Source organism: Cygnus olor, chromosome 1 (genome assembly GCF_009769625.2).
Source record: "Cygnus olor isolate bCygOlo1 chromosome 1, bCygOlo1.pri.v2, whole genome shotgun sequence".
NCBI classification, from domain to species: domain Eukaryota; kingdom Metazoa; phylum Chordata; class Aves; order Anseriformes; family Anatidae; genus Cygnus; species Cygnus olor.
The window spans coordinates 143,153,243-143,161,923 of NC_049169.1; positions in this window are offsets into that span (position 1 = coordinate 143,153,243).

Here is an 8,681-nt window from a genome sequence, read left to right on the forward strand (position 1 = left end):
CATCCAAGAGTTAGTGGCTTTTTGGCACATGTTCCTGTAGCTACTGTGTAAACAGTCCCTTCTCATTTCCCAGAACAATAAACAGTTATGAAAAGCTGTATAAGTAGCAAAAATATGGTAGTTAGGACATATGTTTGGATAGCTCTGGAAGGCCTCAGCCTTCTCATGTTGGCCAGTTTTTTGTTTGCATGATTCAGAGGTCGGGGCTAATTTGTAAAAACACCATGTACAAAAGATGATTGTCCTCAGCCCTGTCTGTACTGGGCACTCGTGTCATGTTCAGTCCCCTGGTGTAAGCCCAATTACTGAGTGCATTTGGGTCTGGTGTAAACATCAAGTGAATGAGGACCAGCTTGGGGGGGACATGTCCTACTGACAGGCTACATTTAATTGCTTGGTAAGGTGCACTGCACATCCGTTAACTCTGCTTTTCTTCCTCTAAAAAGAAAAGGAGTCCTAGTCACCACCCTGATTTAAGCTGTCCCAGTTTCATTTGGGACACCGCTTTACTCCTTGATAAGGCTCACTGTGGGAAAGATGGCTCCCTGAAAAAGGATCTTGTCCAAAGGGAAGTGCCCCCACTCTCAGGGCACCAGCTCTCCGGAGGTGCAGAGTGCTCCAGTCTAAAGATGTGAGAAAGAAGGTTATTTCTGTGGACATTGTTTGGAAGCAGAGACATCACCAGGCTCCTTGGCTTTACAGCCACCTTTGAATTTAGCCCTTTGAAAAGAGAGAGGGGGGCTGAAGCACTCTGGCCCAAAGCAGCATTGGCACTGTGGGCAGTGGGGCTCCTTGCTCTGGGGACTCCTGAGGGGACTTTTATAATTTTTATCAAATTTTATCATGTTTTATCATTGATTGAGTTTTATCAAGTTTTATCATTGCTCTTCACAATCAGGCTTACCCTGCTATTTTTTGCAAGTCACAGGAGATGCCAATGCCTGGGCACCCAGGAAGGATGTAAATCTTCAGTACAGCTTTAACAAGAAAATCTCTCCAGCTTGCACTGGTACTGCCTTTTATACAGGAAGATCTCTACTGACATATATCCATGGGAATCTGACCTTGCTGTCCTGACATTTGTGTTTGTAACAGGTAGCATTGGGATTAAAAATGCATTATGATGCCATAGAGCCTTTAATCTAATTTGGGGGATTTAGAGATAGGTTGTGTGCATTTGGTATTGACTGCCAGAGACTTAACAACAGAGCCAGAGGAGAAGAGAGAGCTTGCAGAGATTTTGCCAGTAGTCAATATTTTGCAAACCCCTTACATTCGGGCCCTTGCGGTGAGGAAGATAGGATTGACATCTGCTGTAGGAACAGGGGATCCAGATTTGCTATCAGGCCATCAGCCTGCCTGCTTGTTCTCCCACTTTGCAGTCACAAGTCATCAGTGCTCCTCTTCCAAAGAAGACATCTGCACATGAAGCCCCAAACCCAGCCTCCCTGCACCTGGACGAAGGGCATTCCCAAAATCTGACCCCCATGCAAACCTGTGGGCACACAGCCTTTTGCCAGAAGGCACGCAGGGAGTTGTGTATATATTTGGCCATTCATGTGCTGGTGAAAACACTCGTGGCAGCTAGCATTTGCTTCAGCAGCCACGGCCTAGGGGACCCTGCTGATCTCCCTCACACCCCATGGTGGCTAAGGTGCACATGGAGGACCCCAGCCCCAGTTTGCCCCCAGCAGGTGGCTGTCCCCACTGCCTGGTGGCATCTGGGGCTCCAGGGAACACACAAGACGCACTGAGAGGACACAACACAGTGTGTGGGGTTTCCAAGGGCCTTGTTTCTGCCTGGCTTCCCCTCCTGCCCTGTGTTTTCAGCTGAGGCTCCAAGAAGATGTCATCGCTGCAAAGCTGAGCGGGGCTGGAGAGCAGGCTCAAGCACTCAGAGCCCTGTGACCTCCCTGTTTTCAACGCCTGCTGTCATCAGCAGTTCAGCTCACCTACTCTTTGTCACCAAAAGCTGGCATCCAGTGTATCTGCGTGCTTTCCCTGGCCACTGGAGGTGCCTATCTCAGGCTGCTGGCTGCAGAGAGGGGTAGATGGCTCACAGCTAGCTTCTGATGACTACAGCTTTGTGAAATGCCTAGCACGCAGTGTGAGATGCCCTTGCTGCTTGCTGTACCACAAAAATGCCTGTGCTGGGCCAGATATAGGTTAGTCCAGCCCATTTCTTTGCTTCCAGCAATGGCCAAATAGTTCATGCCTGAGAATATATATTCCCCAGGACTCCCTCCTGAATTCCCACAGGTTTTGATTCGGGGACTGTCTGAGACAGAGACAAACTATTTTCAATGACCTTTTTTCTTTTTCTTTCCATTAATTTCCTCAGCACTTTTTGAACCCAAATGCTCAGGGCATTTGGTCAGGGTGTTTGGTCCCTCCCATGCCCAGTCAATGCAGCCTGCACCCCTCCAGGTCTGGGGGCTTGCAGAGGCCTGGAGCAGATGCAGGAGCTCTCCCTGCAGCACAAACTGTGCTCACTTGGGGATGTGCTGGACTGTCAATGATGCAGATGAGCCTTAACTTGAAAATTCAGTCACCCAACACCTCTAAAACCAAACTTTGCATGGAAAACCTAAGGAATCCTTTCACCCCCTGCCCCACTCACACAGAACAGTAATCCAGTCCCCTGTCTGCACTGCAGCCTTCCTGCCCCTACTTGGCCCTATGCAAGGGTTCACTTTGTAAATCTAGTGACAAAAGCCCTGAGAAAAGGGAGGACAGGATGGTGCCTCTTTAGCCAGAGAGAGCTCTAGATGTATTTTCAGAGTTCAAACAAGTTTGGAAAAACAGGACTCATTTCTTCTTCACCCCTCCGTTTATCTGCCCAGTAAATGTTACAGCTCACAGAAGGACACTGCTCTTCGCAGCTGTTTCATGGCCCCACCTCTGCCCTTTCCCATTTTGGCTGAAATACATGTTCACTCTGCTGTAGCTGCTGTTTTTGGATCATGCTAAGACTTTTTCAGTCCAAAGCTAAATCTACCCTCATAATCCACCGAGCTAAGTCCTAATAAATCTAAGCAGGTTTCACTTAACTACAAGCAGACATGTAACTATTTGTGGGTTGCTGTGACAAAAGGATCCTAGGGATTGCCTGAGTTCAGAGCAGATGGGGACAACAGTCCCAGTAACACTAAAATTCAGTGCCCCGTTTGCACACTCACCTGCTTGTTTGAATCAACATCTTTACCACACTGCCCCTCACTCTGCCAGTGAGTACAAGTACACATGCAAAAGAAACTTTCAGGACTTCTTTCAGAAGAGAGGCATTTTCTCATGAGATAACTGTTATCTGAGAGAAGTACAGTGTTGTGAAGCCAGCAGCAAAATTCAGGCATTGCCACTAGCAAAAATAAGCAAGAGCCCTGCTTCACCTGCCCACAGTGCAAATATGCTCGTGTGGATAAGGAATTTCAGTCTAAGCAGTATTATTTTGGCATGTGTAAGAGGCTAAAGCAGATTTTTGTAATAGAAGATGTAGATTGCTTTAAGCATAGGTATAATCTCCAGCCTGCCCATAATAAGTAATAATAATCCCTGTTCTGGCATTAATTCATTGTGTGACCTTGGACATGACACTCACATCCACGTTATCAAAACTGGCAAGTGCATGCAAGTCCCACTGAAGGACAGAGGAGCTACAAGTGCCAAGCATTTAAAAAAAAATCAAATTAAACTCCCAGGGTCTCAGATTTCCCACTTCTAGGGGAAACTATGAGAGACTGTTGAGAACAGGATCTGAAATATACACTGAGATCTTGAAAAAACACAACACACCTTAGCAGACTTAGAGTTTCTGGACTTTGAGAGCCATTAGATGAATCTTTTCAGCATGAGTGCTTTCCCCTGCGAAAAGCCCCAAGTATGGCTGTGATAACCCTTTCTTTACATTGTCTGGAGAGCTTTACTGATCTGGCACAAAGCTGGGGCTGCAACTTTTCTCTAATAGTGATTTTTTTGTTGTTGTTTTTGTTTTTTTTTTTTTTTTTCCAATTTCAGTAACAGTTCTGCCTACCCCACACCAAAATTGTCCCATTTCTACAAACTACATCACAATCACTAGGCTGTTCTTAGGACATATTAGGTAGGATTTCAGCTGTAGAACTAGTATGACCATTATACTACCTTCAAAGGCATTTCCCAAAACAGTGGGGGGAAAAAAAAAAAAAGAAAAAAAAAAAAAAGAAAGGATAACACAGCTGGCACTGGTGATAAATCTAAAATCTTCAAATGTTCAAGCTTTGTGTCACCTCTGCACACCAGGGAATAGGGCAGGAGAATCAAAAGTTCAGCAGCCTTCCTTTTTGGCATTGCCTTGGTGCAATTTGAAGCAAGCATAGCAATATTGAAAAGTTTTGTTTATAAACAGCAGGTGCTGGTGTTATGGTGTACGTGCTTCCCCTGGAGTCATAAACAGCAGCGTAACTGGTAACGCAATCTTTGCTAACTGCTTGCTGCGATGCGGATAGAAGTGCAACCCGGGGGTACTACATACCTTTCAGGCCACTTAGCACAATGTGAACAATTTTGCTGGGAAGCCTAGATTAGTCTGGACACATGTGCCAAAATTAATGTTAAGTCTGAGACCTGTTTCCCCTTCCCCAGATCCTTCTTGTGAATGTGATGAGTCCCAAATGCTCATTTTTCCTTTTTGTTAAGACACCAATTTGCCTCTTTTCTCATCCATAACACAAGAGGATTTGAGCAGGTTACATTAGCACTTTGGCTGTTTATGTGATATCTTTTCAGGGAACTCACAGAGAATTTGCTGGTGGCTGAAAAGGAAAGGAAAAGCTGTATTAAAATTGGCACCTTGTTTTGATGGACAGGATTGTTTTTCAGGTTGCACAGGGAAGGTGACATTTAACCAGGTGACACCACTTTATGGTCCTCAGTTAAACAACAGAACTACTCATGTTGTGATCAGAGCTGCTCAGGATTTTCAGAAGAAACTCAAACACAAATAATCAGTTCTATGACCAAGCATTAATTTGAAGGTCTTAGCAGACAGGTTTAGCCATTACATGTCTGAGCGCACAAACCAAACCCAAAGCTTGCTGTGCGGGGAAGTGACACATCTTTGCTATGTGTGTCCTGTCAGCTGAAACAGCTAGGTTGTTAGCTGCACACCGATCAAAGTATGCAAAGAGCTCTCTGATTTTCAGATTGATGGGAAAAAAGCACTTCACAGTGCCTTTTTTATGTTGTAAAAAGGTTTACTTACATACAGTATAATGGGAGGATAATGCCATAAAAGTCTTTGTTGTGCAAAATCTGTGTCCTGTTTTTGCATGTATCCTGACTATGGATTTTGTGATCCTTTTCTAATCGTCACCTATATGCCTCATAAAACCATCACCTAATTTATTACAAGACCACCTTAGGGCTGCAGTCATTTTCTTTGATTTTTTCCCAGGTTCCATCACCTCTTCTTGTCTTGGCCTTTAGAACTGCCACTGCACGCCTCTCCCCCTTCCTCTCCCTTTCCCCGGGCACCTGGCCTGTTAGCCTCCCGCCTCCACCCATGCCATGAAACCTGCAAGCTAATCCTCTCAGGCTGTGGTGCTCAGCACCCTTACCACCACTTCTTTCACCCCAAGGATGAGCAGGCATTTCCTCAAAATCCCTCCAGTTTCCCCCCTTTGCCTCACCTCCCTCCAATTTTACTCAAGCTCCCTAAGCCTCCTTTTCATTTTTGGTTGACAAATGTTCTCACTTTTTTCCTCATTCATCAAGCCGTGCACAAACATGTGTGTTTGGCACAATTTTGGCAGGGGGCCCCAGACTGAGGGGAGGGCTGCATCCGTCTGCTGCAGCTGCTGCTTCACATCTCCTCCGTGCTGCCAGAGCACGGCTGTGCCCTGCGAGCAGGAGCCTTGTGGAAAGTGGCTCGAGTCGATAAATCACCCGCATGCTAGGTACGGCCGGGGGTGGTGATAAGGGCAGCTGCCAAGTGTAACCCGGGCATCTCTTGGACAACACGTCTGTAAGCACATCTGCCATTTAACATTTGGGCGCAGGTATTAAATATTCCACGGAGTGCCCTGCCAGGATGGAGACGAGAGGTTCACGCCTCTCCTTGGTCTGTGAGTGTGCTAAACTTGGCTTTTGCTCAGCTGACAGCAGAGCTCCTTTCTGGCTTTTAGGAAGGATGTGCTCCTGTGTACGAGTGCATTAAGAATCAAGTACTTCTACTGAGTTCCCGCACAAGCCCTAGGTATCACCCCTGATTTGCAGTTTGGCTTGGGCCTGAAGAGGTTTGATAGCTGCCAAACTTAATGGAGTACAGAAAGAAAGACCTCCTGGCATTGCAGAGCCTGGAAAAAAGGGAGGTGAGCAAGCTGAAAGAAAGAGAACTTGTTATCTCTGCCTTGCACACTGAAATGCTTTTAGGGGAAAAACAAACTAACAAACAAACAAAAAACAACAAAAAAACACCATTGAAATACAATAATTTCATTAACATAATCTAATAGGATGAGCAAAGTTATATCTTAAGAGAGAGAAAAAGAAAAGTCACAGCTCAGCAGAAGAGGTGTTGGTGAACATAGGTGAGGCTCCACCTGGAGCACTGGGTCCAGTTCTGGGCCCCCCAGTACAAGAGGGAGCTGGACATACTGGAGAGAGTCCAAGGGAGGCCACCAAGATGATGGAGGGCCTGAAGCACCTCTCCTGTGAGGAGAGGCTGAGAGCTGGGACTGCCCAGCCTGGAGAAGAGGAGGCTCAGGGGGATCTGATCCATGTCTGTAAATACCTGAGGGGAGGCTGCAGAGAGGACGGAGCCAGGCTCTTGTCAGAGGTGCCCAGTGCCAGGACCAGAGGCCCTGGGCACAAACTGGCCCCCAGGAGGCTCCCTCTGAGCACCAGGAGCCCTTCTGTGCTGTGCGGATGACGGAGACAGTCTCTCCTCTCACGTGTCTGACCTAGTGCTGCCATGAGGGAAAACGATTTGCATCATCTGTTAATGTGTGTGAGTAACAGACCATTTCTGCTACTTTGCAAACATGGTATCGTGCTAGCCATTCAAATTACTCAGCTTCTTCTTAGTAGCTCTGTAGGCTTTGGTGCCAGAGGCAAAAGGGAAGGCCTCATCAAGATTGACCGTCCCCCATAACACCCACCAGTCAGCAGTTCTTGTGCCAAGCAAAATAACCTGTAGGTCAAAATCACTCTTCACAGGTGTGAGATCAGTTTAATGCCAAACAACCCAAGGTAATTCTTACTGATGTCAATATGGCAGTGGCAGGCATGTCTTACCAACCTTAAAAAAGAAGTAAAATCTTTTGTATGTTTGCCATCAGTGGCCAGTTTGGAAATTTGCAAGGGAAGATGGGCACTAGTGTCACACAGGACCTAAACACGGGGACTGCTTGATACAAAGTGTTGGCTAATGTGGGTTTGGGAGAACAGATGGAAAATAAAACTCTGTTAATAGAACATAAAGTAAGATAAATGACTTCTGGTTTTAATGTTTTCCAAAATTCTTTCATCTGGTATATCCATACCTTCAAAAGAAAAAGGTGCCCTCACAGCATATTGCAAGAGCATTACTCATGTCATGCATGTTCATGTCGTTGTCATCCTGAAATAGTTTGATTACCATTAATTCTTGTCTTCACGCAGCCAAGATTTAATTAACTACATGCATTATCACTGTTTATATGCTTATATCTACCATGATTGTTATCTTATGCATATATATGTGTTGGTGTTTTGAGTGTATAAAGTATTAATGCAAGGAGGCTTGAATCCTGCTCTGCCTTCAAGGGGGAGCTTTCCTTCACAGTAAGAACACAATAAGGTAAGCATCAGGATAGTGATACTTTCTCCCTTTTGGGCAGGGGGAGATCCCACCTACACAGGAGGTACCAGTACTTTGCAGGTTTGGTGATGGCAAGTGGTGTGAGGGGGACCTGAAATGATCTTGGGGACAAAAGAGGTGTACAAGGATATACATATCCCTGAATCAAGACCCATTCAATGAAATACATGCTCTGGATCAGGTCTTCCTTAATGAGTTTCCAGCTGATAGCTATGTAAGCATGATGAGAGCTTTTTAACTGGTTAAAACAGAACAGAGTTAGAATAATCTGTCTGCAGCTGTAAGGAAAGTCTTCTTTTGTTTCTGTACAGCTGCCTCTAAATAAGGAGATCATACTGCTGATCTCTGGATTCCTGAATAAATTCATTCCTTACGTTATCTTCAAGCCTGTCTGGTGGTAGGAGTGATTTAAGGATAACTGGCAAATCACCGTCATTCCATTCCTGAAGAGTTGACGATTCAGTAAGTGGGGGTGTTGGACGATTCTTCTACAAAATACAAAGCCAGAGGTAGCCAGATGTTTCTCCTTGAGCCTCATGGGCCATTTTAAAAGTTGGTAATGAGGCTTCTCAGCTTGGAAGGGACATTTTTTGGGGCAGAGTATCTCTGAAAAGTGTACGGAAAGCTTAGAAGGTGTCACAACATGGAGTTTACAGCAAGTTCGGGGTGGACAAATCTGGTGAGCTTTGGGACAGGGGTGGATTTCTCCCATCCTGGTAGATAGCTCAGATAGTTGCTGCAGCTCCACATTCATGGGTCCAGCCTGTAGTGAGGCTGAGCATGTGTTCCCAATGGACCTATTCACACAAAATACACACATTGCCAGTCACACAGACTACCACAG